Source organism: Alligator mississippiensis, chromosome 2 (genome assembly GCF_030867095.1).
Source record: "Alligator mississippiensis isolate rAllMis1 chromosome 2, rAllMis1, whole genome shotgun sequence".
Taxonomy (NCBI): Eukaryota; Metazoa; Chordata; order Crocodylia; family Alligatoridae; genus Alligator; species Alligator mississippiensis.
In genome coordinates this window covers 73,489,037-73,505,780 of record NC_081825.1, presented here as the reverse complement: position 1 = coordinate 73,505,780, position 16,744 = coordinate 73,489,037, and the positions used below count along the sequence as shown (strand labels likewise).

The window sequence follows — 16,744 nt, the reverse complement described above, 5'->3', positions numbered from 1 at the left end:
GGAGGAGTCACTTGTTGCTGAAACACTTCCTCATCTTGCCCTAATCCTACACAACTGGTGTATGGTTTTCCCTCTTTGTAGTAACTTTGTCCATCCACAAACCAAATGCTCCAGTCCTCTGATTCTGCCTTCTCCACAGTTAAGTGTGTTTGAGCTGACCATTCTAGCCTTTGATACATTGGCAAAGGGCACTCATGCAAGGCACTGTATGATACAGTTGGTATTTTCTGCTGCCATTCAAAATCAACGTCACGATTCATAGGAGCTAGAGTCCACTGAGCCAATCTGGGACTTGAAACATGTCCTTCTTGAATTTTCCCAAATATACTATACTTTCGAGGAGAGTGGGCTGTCAGGACTATTACTCTCACCCTCCTACAATGTATTCCCACTTTCTCAATGCCCAAATCAATGCCAAACACTCCTTTTCGCATGGATTAAAGTCCTGTTCAGGTCCTGCAAGGGTTCCTGAGGCATAAGCCACTAGTCTTTGCTCTTTTCCTTTCCCCTGCAGTATGGTAAGACCGATAGCTTTTTTCAGTAATTGCCAGCTGCAAGGCAAATGGTCTTGTCTCATCTGGGTAAGCCAATGCAGGAGCTTGTACCAGATCCCTTTTTAACGGACTTAATGCTTCTTGATGCTCTGGGCCCTATTCCCACTTTCAGCCTTTTTTCAGTAGCTTAACAAGAAGCTGACTTTTCTCAGCGAACATGGGAATAAAGTCCTGTGAGAAGTTCAGTGTTCCCAACAATGTCTGCAGGGATGATAAGTCTGTTGGAGCTGGCAATTTGCCTATCAGCTCTACTCGCTGCCTATCTGGAGTTCTCCCATCCTGTCCAAACGTGACTTCTAGGTACTTCACCTCCTTGACTACCAACTGCGCCTTAGCTCTATTAACCTTGAATCCTGTTTCCTCAATCACCTGCAATACTTCCCTTGTCACATTCACTACTTGCTCTTTATCACATCCATGTATCAGTACATCATCTATGTATGACAACACATAACTTTGACTATCTGGAGAAAGCTTGTCCCAGATCCTTACCACATGTGCATGGCATATCACTGGGGCATTGTGATATCCTTGGGATACTCAAGTGAAACAATACTGTTGTTCCCTGAATGTGAATCCAAATCTGTACCAGCATTCCTGTGCTAAGGGAATGGCAAAAAATGCATTATCCAAGTCCAGTACTGAAAACTATTTCACACCCCCTGCTATGGCTGCCAGAATTTCAGGGTATTTTGCCACAACAGGAGCTGTGACAGGAGTCACTGCATTTAAAGCTCTGAAGTCTATTGTTAATCCTTATGTTTTCCCATCTGCTTTCAGAACAGGCCAAATCAGGAAATTGTAACACTAGACATCTGTACTATCACTGCCTGACTCAACAAACTATCTATTGTGGATTGTAATCCCACTTCATCCTCTGATGGATATTTATATTGCCTCAGTGGCAGAAGGTCTGGTCCCTTAATTAAGACACAGGCCTGTATCTTGCCATATTATAACTTATCCTTTGCCCAAACCTTTGAAAATGCCTGCATCCACTCATCCTGATCAACTTCATCAGTTACAGTAGGAGCCTTGATAGCTGCACACTGATGCATTGCAGAAATCAACACACACTTTTCCTCAACTGGCCATTTCCACAGACACCCATTAGCTAAATCCAGCAGTATTCCTCCCTGTTGCAAAGCAGTCATTCCTAAAATTCCATTCTCACTGTCTTCTCCTGGCTTACCCTTCTGTATTCCATATTTCTCCTTAAACTTCCATTTTCCTATTTGAGTCACAAAAGGTTGGGTTACTGTTGAGTCTTCTAACTCTCCAGTATAGGACTGTAGTTGCAAATGATTGGGGTCTATTAAAACCCCATCGGGAACCCATCGTTGTTGAAAAATACTGATTGAGGCTCCAATATCAATCAGCATTTGGGGGGTTTTCACATTCCATTCACTAAAACTTGAATGGTTGGGTGCCCCCAGTAGTCAAAGCAGACTCATCCTACTAGCCCCCTGGGCACTTGGGGAGTGGAGCATCTCTATTGTCAGGAGGCAAGGCTGAACTGACCAATGTGGGTCTGGCTCTGCTCCTTCTGCTAGCTCTTCTGTCCGAATGAGCTCTACCAGTGTCTTCATCAGTGCATTAGTGGGAACCCCATTCCACTTGTCTCTGTCTTTCCCCATAGACGTCAATCTCTTGCAGACCTCTGTCTGGAGGGAATCATGACCTTCCTCATTCTGACCCTCTCTGCAGATTCCATATTCCATCCTACCTCCGGGTCCTACTTGCACCTCTTTCCCTGAATCCTATCTTGTGCTGAGGAGTGCCAAACTTCCAAAAAGGTGGTCTATTGTTACCAAATGTAACACTGGCTCCACCATGGAAAGGGGCAGGCAAGCTAGGCTGCGGGGAAGCAAAAAGCCCCCAGAGGGGTCTTCCCCACCCCCGAGGCAGATCCTCACTGGGTTGGCCGCCAGTGCATTCAACCCTATCCCTGGCTCTGCCTCTCACAGGCAGGGCCTGGGGAGAGGGTGGGGCTGAGCTGATTCCAGCTCAGTGAGCTGGGCTGAAGGGGAATGAAAATTCCCCAGTGGGAGCTTCCCTCCTACCCACACTAGGTAGACCCTGGCGGGGGTGGGGGGGGGCAGTGCCAGGCTGAACTGTTGCATTTCCCACCTCCCCTCTCAGAGGTTGGGGGCTGGGGAAGCTGCAGGGCTTAGCCAATGCCCATTGGGCTGTGCCAGTGTGTTCCCCCTGTTCTGCCCAACCCCCCCACCATACTGGGGAGGGGGTGAGGCTGAGCTGATGCCAGCCTTGCTCACTTGGCTGCGCCAGGGGTGAAAAGCCCCCACTGCTGGGGCTCTGATTCCCCTTGTCCTGTATAGACAAGGACTAGGGGCATCTGTGGTCTGTTCCCTCACCCCACCCTGTCCTGCTCGGTTGGCAGGGACCAAAGACTTCAGTGCCTTAGCTCAGCATTTCCCAACTGGCGTGCCATGGCATACTGGTGTGCCATCAGGCATGAACAGGTGTGATGTGGAATTTTGGGGAGCCACACCCCCAGTCTGTCTGTCTGTCTGCAGCAGCAGCAGGCGGGGAGCATGGCTCCAGCCAGTGATTCAAGTGCTGCACCACCTTGCTCCCACCACTGATTTTTTTTTTTATTCATGTAAGTGTGCCATGGGATGGAAAAGGTTGGGAAACACTGCCTTAGTTCTATGATAGCTGGGGAAGGAGCCAGCACTGCTCCCCTGGAGCAGACTGTATAGCTCAGGGCTGCAAAGCATTCTGGGACACTGAGTTAACTTGAATCAGGAAGGGATCTGGGACAGAAGTTGCACAAACTGATCAATTAAGTCTGATACTACATCCATCCAGCTTTTATCTTAAACCAGCTTTATCTTAAAGTGGTTTATGTGCACTGAACTTCTTTTCTCTTTCAGGTTTAAACCAGTTTTGGATCACTTAAACTGGTTTATGTGTAACTTCTGTCCCTAGCCCTATAGTGATGCCAAAGTTTCCTCCCATTTGGCCTCAGTGGAATAGGGTTCAAAGTTACACTGCTAGAGCTATAGCAAGATGATTTAAACACTCTGCCACTTCACCATACAATTATTTTTCATAAAATCCATGTTTTATGGAAGTCATTCTCACAAGAGAAGAAAAATGTTAGATTTATCAAAGGAGCCTCACATATCAAGTCACATTCTTCCTTTCCTTTACTACTCCAATTGTGTCTTTGAAGGCTTGATAATCTACCCTTTAAAAAACTCTGTCTGAACCTCAGTATGGTTTTTATAATAAGATAATATCATATGCTATGTCTTAAAATGAATTATTCAAGAAATTACATGATACTTAAAGACCAAGTAAACAGGCTTGTACAATAACATACAAAATAGCAATCAGAGGTAACATGAAAGTGCACACTTACAGTGACACAGTTGTATTTTCTTTGATCAAGTATTTTACGAGATCACAGTCATCTGTGCTGGAGAGGTGAATGCATAAACTTAACATAGTCCTTCACCTTTTCCTCATACCTCTACATTTCAGCTCCATATGGAGATGTTGCTTTTGTGGTTTTTAGATTATTTTCTTCAGTAAAAGGAAAGAATGATGTATCTGGGATGTTTTCAGAGTATTGTTTTATTACAATTAAGCTCACACCTTCCGGAATATTAATGTGTTATTTGTTTTACTTAAAGTTCTAAAGAATAGTATCAAGTCTTGTAGACAGTTTATTGCTTATTCAAATGAAGTTTGTATAGAGTAAGTCAAGAAGCTTTAAATAATTATGTATTTTTTGCAAGTGTGTTCTGGACTAGTGGTAGTCTACTGGGCATCAGGAGAAATATGTTTTAGGCCCCTGCCACACTTTACACTTAAGAAGTGATTAACCAACCCAGGGGTGGGCAAAATACAGACTCTGGACCACATCTAGCCTGCCAGGCACTTTCATCTGGCCCGCGGTGTCCCGCAATGAATTCTGCCCTGTCTAGCCCTTTCACTCATGAGGATGGGAGCAAGGTGTCTACACCTGCCCACAACATATCCTATTATGCCTCACTCCCACACTCATGGGTAGAGGGGCTGGCCCCTCTAGCAAGGTGCAGGGCTGCTGTTGCAGGCTTCCCCAGTGTCCCACTCCCTCCAGGCAGCAAGTAGGGTATGCGGTGGGTTTGCAGCTGGGCAGGAGTGCAGAGCTTGGGGCTGGGGATGGCTGCAGTGTGGAGCCTGTGCCCTGGGGGGCAGCAGCAGTGCAGAGTTCAACTGGGCAGGTGTGGGTGTGAGGAGGAAGGGGTGTGGGGACCCCCCTACAACCTGACATGGCACACAGCACTGGCAGGCAGCGGGGGCAGAAGCAGCAGCAGGGGAACATTCTGCTCAGTGCTGGTGCCTAGCTTCTGGCTCTGGCCAGTGCTGCAGGGAGTGCAGCCTCCCCACCCCCCCTCCCCGGGTCATTTGTTTCCCCAGTGCTCTCTGTACTCGTAGGGCACAGGAGGGAATCCCCAGGCACTGGAGTGGGCTGGGGCAGGGAAAGCAGTTGGCTCCAGCACCTATGGCTTCCTTTCTGTGCCCTACGAGTATAGGGAGTGCCATGGAAACAAATGGCCAGTAGGGGCTGTGCTCCTCACTGAAATGTGTAATGCTGACCAGAGCTAAGCACCAGTGCCCCCACCTGCTGCTGTGCAATGAGGGAAGTGTGGGGGCACTGGTGCTTAGCTCTGACCAGCACCCTTCCCACCCTATCTTACACTTCACAAACCATGCACACACACACACCAGTGTTGACTGCAGGAGAGGACAGTGTGATCCAGAGGCACACCCCCACCCTACAAATACCACACAACCCCCCAACATACCCTATGCCCCCCCACACAGCCACACCCCATCACAAACTCCCCCAACACACCTCCACACCCCACCCTAAACACTGCCATACCCCCCATACCCACCCACACCCTGCCAAGCACCACCCACACACATACATAACCACACCCCCCACACAATATAAAAGACTAAGAATTTATTTTGAGTTATTATGCAATCATCTCTATACAGTACACAAACAAATCATGACAAAATATTTTTTTGTAATAAAATTAAAATATGTTGTAGTAGGTGCTCAACTTTTAGTGTATGATTTGTTTTTTCTAAGATGGCAACCCTGTCCTCCCAAAAGGAGTACTTCCAAAGGGCAAGGGGAGGGATTTCTAGTGGCAAAGGTCAGGGGTTAGGGGTGGGACTTCCAGTCCCAGGATGGCAGCCAGGGAGTGGGGCAGGGCACCAGTCAAGGGGCAGTAATACCCATGTAGCCCTCCACAGCTCACCAAACCTAAGTGGCCCTCCACCTGAAATAATTGCCTGCACCTAGATTAACCAGTCAATCATGTCTTAAGTTGTGACATGGTTATGTGTTCAATCAATAAATGGCATGATAAACTGAGGAATCAGTTCTAAAGTCATTCCACAAGAAATATGGAATAACTTTGTGGCTGATTCCCATCATGCCATCAATTGAAAGTGAGGCCAAGTATGCCCCCATGTCTGGGAGCCCCATCAGCTGTGGGTTCTCAGCCTGAGGCACATGGTATATCCCCATGGTTGGGAGCCCTGTCAGCTGAGGGAGCTCCCAGCCATGGGAACTTGCTACTTGCAGGTGCAGGAAGAGCCCAGGATTGTGATGTGTTTATCCCAATTAACTAATCAAATGTATTTATCCCAACTAAGTTTAAATGCTAGTTAAAGCTTGGCATCGCAATCCTGGGCTCCCTCTGCACCAACAATAAGGCAGGATGAGCTCCGATGTATGATCTCACAATCATGCCTCCTGTGGCATCTGTGGCATTGTAGGAGGTGTGATTGTTTGGATCGTGCATCAAACCCTATTCCTCCTTTACCTATACATCTGGCTGAGGCCCTGGTGGGGAAAAAACTGAAGTAGTCCTAACTATGTCTCTGTATCAAACACCTTGGTTGAGACTCTGAGCTCTACTCAGAAATCCCATGGAAACCAGATCTTGATTGGTTATGCATCATTGGTTTGAGCCCTATGCTTTTGATATTCCAGATTTGGTGTCTGGTATTTTCATGTGCACCATCACAGAGAAAGGTTAATGAGGCATCTGAATGTTTTTAATTCGGTTTGATTTTTCCCTTAGGGAACTTGCTCGTTCCCTTTTGAGAGGTAGGAATGTAACAATTCCAAAACTGGCTTTCTTGAACATAGGACTATTTCTTAAAATTAAACATGTTCAGTCCTGCTTACAGTAGTAGCTAAACAGGTGTTGATAAGGGGGGAAGAGGGGCTTATCTGACTTGTGAAACTTTCACCCCTGACATGTTAATCAAATTGCATTCTTTTATTGCTGCAAATGAGATAATTTAGGCAAGAAGCACACTGCATCACCTGCACAAAGTGATTTAGCAAATTCTCTCTGTATGTGAAATGTGAAGTTTTTCAGGATATTGAAAGAAACACAGACCTTTATTAACATATATTTGCACAGGAATATTACATGTGCACACTAATACAGAAGTTTGAATTTAACCTTGAATCTATGAGTAAGAATGACATAGAGTAAGTCTGAAATATATTTATCCCAAATAAACAGAAAAAAATCAGCAGTTAATCAGATGACACAAATTGCCCATAGCAAACTGACATGTAAAAGTAGAGACTCGCACTCCCTTTCTCTCTCATATAGATAGATAGATAGATAGATAGATAGATAGATAGATAGATAGATAGATACACATCCTCACACAGTCTTTATCTATGCTGAGAGACCTAGGTTGTCATTGCAAACCAGTGACTTAAGTTACCACAGGGTAAGTTTTGAGAATTGGTGATCATAACTTTAAATACTAGTTAAGGCATTTCCTTTGCATTGCCTAGTAAATGGCCATGGATTTCAGTTCTGTATTTTCACTCTTCAAGAATCGGTATATAGCTAGTAGGGCACATCCAACTAAATGCCATTCAGTTATAATAGCAAATATGATAATTGGCTTGTCATTGTAATCAATTAACACTCAGCTAAGGAGTTGTTTTATTTGAGTGGCATTTGTAAATGATGCACAAGAACACATAACATGCTCCATGTTACATCTATATTACCATGGCGACAGACCACTTACTTCAGTATGCTGGTAAAAAACAAACATGAGAGTTAGTTTTCACAATAATGATTAATAAAAAAAAAACATTAAAAATGATTGTTTGACCAAATTTAATTGTAAATTGAACTGGCTTGTGATCTACCTGTTATTTTTCATTAATTTGCTGGTTTGTGATCTAGCTGTTATTTTCATTAATATTGAATCAACTCCTTTTGGAAAAAAATAATGTTTAATACAAATCATAAGGTTTCGTTGTATAAAACTCATTTAGAAGACGGTTCATCAAAACTGTATTTCATTTAAGTGGCCAGACAACTGCCAGATTTCACCAAACATCAAAGAATTAAAACATTGATTACAAGCACCATAGATCAAAGAGAAAAAAAAAAGAACAACTCTCAAAATAAGCATCTGACAGAAATAATGAATGTTTGGGTTTCAAGATTAGATTATAGAATCCCACTAAACTGATAGATACTGTCTAATGTTGATTCACAAAATCTAATAATAATACTGAGTTTCTTCTTCCCTGACTTGAGTGTAATAGGGTGAGATGATGAGATGAGATGATGTTCTCCGTCTTCAAGAATGAGCTAATATTGCTCACGGACTTCTTTCTTTCAGCTTCAGGAAGAGCAACAAATGCTGAAAAGGAAAAGAGGTGCACTACCTCTTGGCTTGAAAATGGAGGCTTGAAATGAAAAGGCAGAGGCAAATCTCAAGGTTTCATTTAAAATGATATGATATCCTCTATTCTTGGTTCAGAATAGTGAGACCTTCCTACTGATATATGCCATACTCTTAGAGGACACATCTGCATGTGACGCTATGTCGCCGAGCACAAGCAATGACACCCACGCTATATCGCCGTAGCAACAAGCTGCCTCACTATAGTGCATCACTATGGCAATGTATCTGCTAAAAATAACCTTGTGCCATCCTTAAGTACTTCCTAAAGCAAGTACTAAATGATGGCGCAGTAACAATCGTGCTGTGGGGGGCATGTGTAGATGCACTAGGAAATTTGCTTTATACTTTCCTAGTGGACGTTTTGAGAGCCTTTTCTGAGTGCACTGACAAGGGAAGTTAAAAACTTCTTTGCTCAGGGTTGTAGAGTGATGCGAGTCTGATTGGTCTACTCAGATACAGAATATTTTGGACATTTTACTTGGAAGAGAAAAGCCTGTGTTTCTGAGTAGACTGTTTAATAGATTTGCAAACTAGAATCAATTAACTGGGGGAAAAATAGGCTGGTCTTACTAGTACTTATGCATTGATGCATCAGGGAAAGAAAGAATGTAAATCATTATTGCTAAAACATGTCATGAGAGGCTTAAATTTAAGCTCTGTATATAACGTTAGATATGAGAGAGGAAGAGACACTATGCTCATTAGAAAAAAAATCTACTGAAATTAATTCCACACAGAATACAATTGTTATCCATGCAAGATGTCGCAATAAAGTTTTGCTTCACTTGTAGTTTAGACTTTATATGATTTATTAGGATTTTATTGTGGTGGTACCATCTTATGCAGAATTAAGCCACTGATTCACTAGTTACCAAAACCTTCAGCAAAATTATTGTATTGCCTTTTGATACAGATGATCTCTATCAGCTATATATCTGAAGTTAGAAAAGTGTACACATCAGACAAACCGTTTCCATACAAGTCAAAGCAAAGACAATCTTGAATGCCATCTAATACATCAGAAGTTATTCTTAGGTCTTCAAGATATACTTTTATTTTAAGAAATGAAAAGCTTCTTTTTCTCTTTTTTCATTCTTTTTATATTTTTATTTTTACGAATATTATATGCCTGTACGGTGTCTGTGTTTGAGCTTGTAATGAAGCACTTTTGATCAGCACTAAAAAGGTCTAATGGCTGAGTCCTTGAATACAAAACTTGTGATGAAAATAAACTTCAAGGTCTCAAAGTGCTCTTATCAGATCAACTGTATGAATAAGTCTCAGGTCCCAGAGTAGATTGCATAAATCTTCTTGGCTGAAGTTGGTGAGTGCAAAGCTTAATACCCACAGGCTTGCAATCTTTTTGAAGGTGATTATAATTCAGCACCAGCTTTGCATCCTGGATAAAGGTTCCCCTTGAACACAAAGTATGTTACATGCTTGTGTGCTAGTGATCAAAATACCCAGAGGATTATCGCACTTGCAGTTCTTAAACCTCCAAAATGGAGTTAAAATGCTATATCCAATCAGCTAAGCTGTAAATTAAATTATTGTAGATTGAAGGCATAGTTCTACCTCATATGCCAAGAACTCATTTCAGCCATAGTATTTGTGCTACCGTGCTATATGTTGTAGCATAACTCAAGAGGTTTACTGAAAGTTTATAACCAATCTGTTTAAGATTTTGTGCCTAATTTATTTTTAATTGCAAATTGTAGAACATATTATTGCCTGAGGGGGAAAAAAGTTTAATTTACTTTTCCACCTCCAATGCAACTTAAAAACGGAAATATGTTCATATGTGCTTACTAACAACATCCTTTAGAACATCAGCATACAGGCTTTGAAAATGTTGGTCACGTTGTTAAGGTATACCTTATTCTGTTCTGTTATTATAATTGTTTGGCATTTAAAAAAGATGCATTTACTTAGCATGTCAGTAAGTGAACATATTTGGAAGTTTATAACTATATCTACATTGATTTTGAAGTGTCTTGGACTTTAGAATTCTATCTAGAACATTTTCTAAAATGTTTAGTTATTTACATTGCAGATTTCAATTAATATTAAAGATCCCGGATCTCTATCTAGCAAAATAATAAGGAAGTTTATAATTGTGGTGATTTATTAATATGATAGATCATCTTTACCTCTGTACATGATAATCCACACCATTTATTATCCGCACAGAACACTGCTGTCTTTTCTGACCATACAGCACAGACTTGGTAACTCATACTGTAGTAAGATCTCATATTCTTACCAGATATATTACAGACCATTTTCTAGTACTTGTAAGGTTTTGTCACAAATAATGAAAACTGATCGATAATTCATGAAGTAAATTAACAAAGACCATGTAATGATGTAGTATTTTTGCCTTTTCTATTGTTTATCCTTGCCCATATTAATTTGCAAAATTCAGTAGGTCTCAGAAGATCATGGTGTAAATTAGTGAGATTTAACTGCACTTTTTGCTTGCCATCATGCTTATCTCAAAGAGCTTACTAATGTGATGCCTTAGTTTCCCTATCTATAAAACTAAGTCACTTAGTTATTAATTCAGTTGCTCAATATTATGGCTGAGGACTTAGCAATTTTAGACCTGCAAATATATCACTTACCATACCTTTTTCTCACTCCCACAAAAACCCCTGGAAGTCCCTGAAAACAAAAAACATGTGCAGTGTCCCACCATGATCATACTTCAATTTCAAGTCATATGATTTAATATGTTCTCAGGCTCAGTAAATACCTTGGGTAACATGCAGCCCTGGCAGACAAGGATTTTTCTGTTCTCTAGGTATTATCCTGTTCAGAGTTGACACTGTGAACTCTTCTCCTCTTAAAATGTCCTTCCTTTTAACCTTGCAAGTCCAATTCTCTTATAGATAAGCTATGTTAATTTTTAAGTAGAACTGCTTTCAGGCTGTTGCAGACATTTAGAGCAACTCAAACTCAGGCAGCTCAGTTTCTGAGAGACTCTTCTGATTTTTGTGCATATGAATTAGTCTCTCAGACTGTCGTACTAAGGGCTTTTTGACAGTTCCTGTTCTAATGCTAATCTTGAGTGTTCCTTGACACTTGGAAGACCTTGTGTAGTTGTTGATCAGTTTAAGTTTCAGAAAGCTAAAATAACAGACACAGTCAAGAAAATGCACCATACAACACTGGTGTGTGGATAAATCTGCCGCAGTATACTCCTCACAAATCAATTAACATTTTTTAGTAACAATGCTGTTTTCAAGTATCAGTTCTGACAGACATTTTCTCAGTGCTTAATAATAGAAGTCAGAATGATTATTTGCTTTGTTCATACTCATTTGTTTGAAAGCCTCACACTACTGCCAGCCTTAGCATTTTTGGTTTGCTAAAAAAAAAAATTGTTTGCTGAAACTTCTCTTATCTTATTGTCGCAGGGCACCACGGTGCCCCTGCTCCTAGAGTGGAGAAACTGCCAGGGAGCGAGTGAGCGCGCCCTGGCCTGACATAACGAGCCCAGCTGAGGCTTGCTCAAGTAATGAGCGCAGCTGCGGGTGGCCGGAGCAACCAAGGGGAACCAGCTGCCTGTAGGAGGCAGGGCCTGGCCCTTATAAAGCTCAGGGCTGAGGCCAGGCTAGCAGTTCTCTGCCAGCAGCCGGAGAGGCAGGAGCTCCCTTAGCCGAGATATGGGGAGAAGCCCGATGGGCAAGTACAGCTCATGATAGCCCTGAGAGGATTGGGCACTATGGTTTAGCCAGGGGGCTTTATGTTTGTGTTATAGCCAGGAGGCTCTAGTTTACGTTTGGCTCTGTATATTACACCTGGAGGCTTGGGTGAGGCTGTAGGGGTTGGAGGAGGCCTCAATTATAGGGACCCCAGAGAGTGTGGGGTGCCCTAGCGCCAAGAGGGCGCATTATTTGCATAGCGCCAGGGAAGGCGCAGCTCGCACGCCAGGGCCTGAGCAACTGGCGGCGAGGAGCACGGCCAGTGGGTTGCGGGCGCAACGGGTAGGTTGCAGACGGGGGACCGAGACCCCGGATTGCGTGCAGGGTACATAGACCCCAGCCCCAGGGAGAGGGGCGATCTGATTGAGAAGCCCCGTGCAGGCATGGCGAGCCCCAAAGAGGGGGAGCGCCATTGTATATGATTGAGAAGCCCCGTGGGGGCGCGGCGAGCCCCAAAGAGGGGGAGCGCCATACTGAGGAGCCCTAGAGAGAGGGGCAATTACTGAGGAGCCCAAAGATGGGCATAGCGAACCCGGCCGCAGGCTAGTGCGGTAACACCCCTCAGACTGAGGCAGGGCGCTGCGGTTGCCCCGAGAAGACAGGGAGTAGCAGTGCGGTGAGCCAGGGTCAGAGAGGGTGCCCGTGCGGTTGGCCCACAGGACCGGAGGCCCGCTAAAGAGTCCCTGAGTGGAACCACACCTGCAGGGGAGGCCCAGAGTGGGCTAGACGAGAGTCCCAGCAAGAGGCTGGGCATGAGAGAGGGAGCCCAGAGTGGGCCACATTATAGAGGAGGCCCGGGAAGCGGGCGTACAGACCGGACAACGTCTATTACATCTGCGAGGCTTGGGGCGTGGTATTAGGGGCTGGTAGGAGCCACGCACAGCCCATAAGGCTAGGGTGTCTGAGGAACACCCACCGTATCGGGAGACCCCCAGGGGGTCCGGAAGAACCGCGGGGACAGAGCTCCCGAGTAGCCATGCCCAGGGAAGACACAAGGCAGCCTCCCAACATTATACTGACCAACAAGACGTGGCGGGTGAGAATTAGAGGGTGTCTTGGGCCGGCCTGACATGGAGCGAGGGACCTTAAGGAGATCACAGCCTTCCGCGAGGACCCCGCCATGACACTGGTGCATTGGCCGGGAAAACGGCCGTGCACGGGGAAAGAACCCGTGTCCCTGACAAGGGAAACGAACCTTAGGGCTATTTTACAGATCAACAAGGCAGCGAGATTGAGCCCAGATCAGAAGAGTCACTGCCAGTTGAGAGCGATTGAGGACGTTGGGTCTGGTTTAAGCTGGTTTAAGCTGAGAACAGAGTCATGGCAGGTATAGAGGACATGGAGAGCCTGAAACAAGAGAATTTCACCTGGCTATTAAAAGTGAGTGAGCTAGAAGAAGATATTGTGCGGCTAGAGTGGGAGCTGGAGGTAGCCCAATCCCAGAAGGAGCAGGCGAAGGCAAAGGCCGCTGGATTGGAACAGTGGGTACAAGCAGGGAGAAAGGAAGGAGGTCCTAAAGGAATTAGGCGCCTGATTGCAGTAGAATCAGAAGGGACTCGAGCACTAGAGCGGCTCATGGCAGAAGAAGCCAAGAGGAGCAGACGGAGAGAAGAGAATCTGCAAGACATGCAGAGGGAAATGTCAGCATGGAGGGCAAGATACAATGCGCTCCAGGAACGAAACCTATTTCTGGAAAAGGAGTTAGAGACTGGGGAGAGAGAGAACGAGGACTTACAGTCCCAATTGCGAAGCATGGAGGTGGAAAAAGGACACCTGGAGGAACAGGTACGGCCCCTTGAAACCCACCTAGAAGCCGACTCAGCTAGAGAGGCAACAAGTAACGCAGAAAGAAAGCAGTCGCAGCTGCAAAGGCTGACCCTAAGGCAGCAGATTCGGGCTTTAGAGGCAGCAAATAAAACGTTACGAGCAGCAGGCAGTCAGACGGCTACAAAGGGCCAAGACTCTAGGGAGTTGGAGGGTCCAGAGGTGACAAGTACAGCAACCCAAACAGGGACAGTGCAGGAGGACCTGGAAGGCTGGCAAGAGCGTTGCTTACAAGCAGAATACCAGGTCGAAGAACTGCGAGAAAAGCTAATAGGGAGCTATGCCCAGGCAGAAGAAGCGGGGAAAGCGATAACAAAGGAAATAGAGAAAGTAAGAGAATATATGGCCAACCATGAGGCATTAGAAGAACAGAAGCAGTCCCTGGAGACAGAGGTAAAAGCCAGAACACAGGAGTGTGCACAGTTGCAGGCCCAATGGCAAAGGGTAGAAAAGGAAAAAGGCCAACTGAGGGAAGAGATACAGTCCCTGAAGGCCCTATTAAAAGAGAGCACAGCCAGGGAGCTAGCGTGCCAAGAGAGGATTGAACAACAAGCAGTACCGGCTGCTCAGATACAAAGCAAGAGACTGACCATGATAAGCAGCCTGTTGGAGGAACATGCCTCCATGATTAAGGCAGGATGCGAAGAGCACCTTAAGGAGTCTAAAGGCTCGAAAGAGACCCTAATAGACACAGAAAGACTGATTGAGACTGCACAGCCCCTGCTTCTAAAGGTTCTGAGAAATCAGGAACAGTCCATTGAGGTGGGCTTAGAAATCCCTAGAGAAGAGGGGGAACCAGAGCAGCAGGAAAAGAATATAAAGCTGGAGGCACTCTCCGGGATAGACTCAAGGATGAGAGAAGAGATCACCTCCATAGTCACGGAGTGCCTGAATCGGAGATGGGGTCAGTGGGCGAGCCAGTACGTTCAAGAAATGAACTGCCTGAAGGAAAAACTAGATAAAGGTGCAGGCTTGTGTGATGTTAGGAGATCGACGGTATCAAGGCAAGGTGCAGCTTCCGCAGGAGAGGGAGCAACAAAACTGCAAAATAAGAGAGCGGTCCAGAGGCCTGAGGGAGATAAAAGGGGCCAAAGCCCCAAGGAACTTAAGCGGGGAGGAGAGAGAGATGACAAACTCCACCTTAAGGGCAAGACGTCTGGGCTTGCGCAACAGCGGAGAACGGATTGAGTGCAGGCTACAGGCCCTGCTAAGGAGGCTAGTAGACCCTCAATAGCAAGAGTAACTCGATCAGAGAGAGAGCAAAAGGAGAGAAAGAGGCCCTTTGTATATGTTAACAATCTCCCAGGACAAATCAAATGGAGAACCCTGAGGAGAATAGTTGAGGCTAGAGTTGGAGGAGTAGCATTCATGAAGGTATATACAGGACCGGATGGGAGATCCACTGGTCAAGGAAAGATAGAGTTCTGGGAAGAGAAAAATGTCCAGCGAGCGCTTAAAATGCAGTGGGAGCTTTGGGGAAAGCTCAAAGACTGGCAGGAGACCAAGAGGACCTCAGAAAGGAGAGGTGGTTATAGGGAACACAGAGGAGGAGCCTTAAGGCCGAGATGGGGAAGAGGAGACCAGATACCCCAAACAAGGGAAAACTGCTCCACCAGGAAGAGTGTGGAGGCGACAAAGGCGGAGAGGACAGAGGCCTAGTTTGCACCCTACCAGGGAAAAGCTAGTGTCGGGGGACTACCTTTGGCAGGGTAAATCCCAGGAAATCCCACGCGGTGCACCCTGGGGAAAAGGCGAGCAGGGGGCGCCTGAAAACCTCCGCCACTTATGCAGAAAACGCCGGGTGCTGGAAGAAAGGCCGAGAAGAGCCGCCAAGTCAAACTGAATGTGACAAGAATGAAGATCTCCCTCGGTGAGTTCGATCTTGGGGGGGGGGAGGTGTCGCAGGGCACCTCGGTGCCCCTGCTCCTAGAGTGGAGAAACTGCCAGGGAGCGAGTGAGCGCGCCCTGGCCTGACATAACGAGCCCAGCTGAGGCTTGCTAAGGTAATGAGCGCAGCTGTGGGTGGCCGGAGCAACCAAGCGGAGCCAGCTGCCTGTAGGAGGCAGGGCCTGGCCCTTATAAAGCTCAGGGCTGAGGCCAGGCTAGCAGTTCTCTGCCAGCAGCCGGAGAGGCAGGAGCTCCCTCAGCCGAGATATGGGGAGAAGCCCGACGGGCAAGTACGGCTCATGATAGTCCTGAGAGGATTGGGCACTATGGTTTAGCCAGGGGGCTTTATGTTTGTGTTATAGCCAGGAGGCTCTAGTTTACGTTTGGCTCTGTATATTACACCCGGAGGCTTGGGTGAGGCTGTAGGGGTTGGAGGAGGCCTCAATTATAGGGACCCCAGAGAGTGTGGGGTGCCCTAGCACCAAGAGGGCGCATTATTTGCATAGCACCAGGGAAGGCGCAGCTCGCACGCCAGGGCGTGAGCAACTGGTGGCGAGGAGCGCGGCCAGTGGGTCGCGGGCACAACCGGTAGGTTGCAGACGGGGGACCGAGACCCCGGATTGCATGCGGGGTACATAGACCCCAGCCCCAGGGAGAGGGGCGATCTGATTGAGAAGCCCCGTGTGGGGACGGCGAGCCCCAAAGAGGGGGAGCACCGTTGTATATGATTGAGAAGCCCCGTGGGGGCGCGGCGAGCCCCAAAGAGGGGGAGCACCATACTGAGGAGCCCTAGAGAGAGGGGCAATTACTGAGGAGCCCGAGACGGGCATAGCGAGCCCGGCCGCAGGCTAGTGCGGTAACACCCCTCAGACTGAGGCAGGGCGCTGCGGTTGCCCCGAGAAGACAGGGAGTAGCAGCGCGGTGAGCCAGGGTCAGAGAGGGTGCCCGTGCGGTTGGCCCACAGGACCGGAGGCCCGCTAGAGAGTCCCTGAGCGGAACCAC

At 46.2% G+C, this 16,744-nt stretch overlaps 1 long non-coding RNA gene across 1 annotated transcript in view; it reads left to right on the top strand.

The window, feature by feature from the left end:
• The window catches only part of LOC109280802 (uncharacterized), a 618,149-nt gene that overhangs the window by 88,645 nt on the left and 512,760 nt on the right, over positions 1 to 16,744 (top strand). The window lies entirely within an intron of this gene.